This window comes from Cololabis saira, chromosome 9, assembly GCF_033807715.1.
Source record: "Cololabis saira isolate AMF1-May2022 chromosome 9, fColSai1.1, whole genome shotgun sequence".
In the NCBI taxonomy this organism is placed as follows: Eukaryota; Metazoa; Chordata; class Actinopteri; order Beloniformes; family Belonidae; genus Cololabis; species Cololabis saira.
Window position 1 is genome coordinate 10,865,620 of NC_084595.1, and position 2,118 is coordinate 10,867,737.

Genomic DNA, 2,118 nt, shown 5'->3' on the forward strand with positions numbered 1-2,118 from the left:
GAGAAAAAAGTCGAAATGTTGAGAAAAAAGTCGAAATGTCGAGAAAAAAGTAGAAATGTCGTGAAAAAAGTCTAAATTTCGTGAAAACAATTTGAAATGTTGAGAAAAAAGTTGAAATGTCGAGAATAATGTTGAAGTACAATCTCGAGAAAAAAGTCGAAATGTCGAGAAAAAAGTTGAAATGTCGAGAAAAAAGTCAAAATTCCGAGAAAAAAGTCAAAATGTCGAGATTAAAAAGGAAAGGAAAAAGGAAGAAAAAAAGAAAAAAAAAAGAGAAAAAAAGGGAAAAAAAAGTCAAACATTTTTGAGAAAGCTCCAGGAGCCACTAGGGCGGTGCTAAAGAGCCGCATGCGGTTCTATAGCCGCGGGTTGCCGACCCCTGGACTATGTGAATCGGGGCGGCGGGATCGCTGCTGGGGGGTGGTTGCTGCTTCCTGTCTGCTGCCTGTGCGCAGGGCAGCAGCGGTGGTGCTGGGGGAGGTGCAGCCGCCGCTTGGGGGCAGAGGTCGGGTGCCCTCTGCTGTTTTGGGGGTGCCTGGTTGGTGGTTCGGCCTTCCCTGAGACTGACCTGGTACCCAGGCTGGGAGCGTGTTGGGCCCTGCGTGGGTCCTGGGAACCCTGCTGTCCCTGGCGGTGGCGGTGCATGCTGGCAGCCTGGGCTCCTGTGGTCACCCCAGGCTCATTGGGGGGTGCAGGCCCTCTGCCCCGGACCGGCCTCACTCCTCCATCCCCCCGCAAACCTGATATGTGGAAGGCTGGGGCATGCGGGGAAATATCCTCCCTGCACATCCCACCTTCTTCTTAATGCACTCAAGAGACAGAAAGTTATACAAACAACCAAATGAACACAGGGTAAAATAAAACCGGAAGGTGGGGCATGCTGGGGGTTTTCCACAATGCGTGCTGTGTGTACCTGGAAAGATGTGCTTTATAACGTTTCCCATTATTCACTCTTTATTGTTTATTGAATCAAAGACACATACATCAATGAATAAGGAGTTTAGGGGATTTGTAGTTGTTTTGTATGTTTTTCCCTCTGCTTTTTTTTAAATTAAGACATACAAGTTTTAACAGTGTCGATATAAAACAACATTCAGCTGCACTGCCCGGGAATCGAACCCGGGTCACAAGAATGGGAATCTTGCATGATACCACTACACCAGCAGTGCCTGATTTCAAGCTCATCTAAGTGTAATGTAAATGCTAAATACACACACACACACACCTTTGTACATAACTGTTTTCCCTACATTAAATGTCTATCCTTTCATTCCAACACATGTTACACACTCACTCACATACACTACAACACACCATACGGTCACCCATCACTGTCTTTGTCATTTCTTTTTCCTGCTTTTTTGTGTCCTGCTGTCAGTGATTTTAGTCCTCTGACAGAATGAGGTTGTTTTTTAGGGGTCAATTAAATGTGAGGTCTAATGAACGAAAGCCACTCTCACACAGACCCATGCACAAAAAATACCTCTCTGTTGCAAGATCAGAATGCATATACAGGTACGTGGCTTTCAGGTTCTGCCAAATATGGTGTTAACCATTATAATATATATGCAGACAACCGGGTTTAAAAAGAGGAAAAAAAACATTCACCACGTTTTAGTATTGAAATAAATTACTACAAAAGCTATTCAACAATAGTGCATGCAAACTTTTGACATACTTGGGCATTTTGGCTTCATCTTCATAAATCTAATGATTGTAAGATGCAATCTGTTGTGTGTTATTGTAAATTTGGGGCATAAAGGAAGATTTTTGTTTTCCTGAATCATAAAATCAGAGAATGGTATGAGGGTAGACTTTTTTCACATGACTAGCTGAGAAATTAAGAGATTGAAACAGAACTTCAAGAAGAGTGGATGGTCTGATGTAAAGGATTTTGTGACATTAGCTGCTTAAAGTGCAGCTATATGTCACTAGAGATCCCTACCCCCCACTTAACTCCAACCCTGGTATTTCCTTTTAGAAAGATGTGAAAAATACCAATGGCCCACCCTGGAGTCAATGTTTGGTTTCTCCCTTCTTGGCTATTGAAGTAACATAGCGGAGCAGCATGTTATTTCTTGTTACTACATGCTATATAGCAGCATGTTACTTCATTAA

At 43.0% G+C, this 2,118-nt stretch overlaps 1 non-coding gene across 1 annotated transcript; it reads right to left on the minus strand.

Moving 5' to 3' along the window:
- Positions 1 to 1,098: 1,098 nt before the first annotated feature.
- trnag-ccc (transfer RNA glycine (anticodon CCC)) lies at positions 1,099 to 1,169 on the minus strand. The gene has a single exon. It is a non-coding gene; the product is annotated as a tRNA-Gly (tRNA).
- Positions 1,170 to 2,118: the final 949 nt, after the last annotated feature.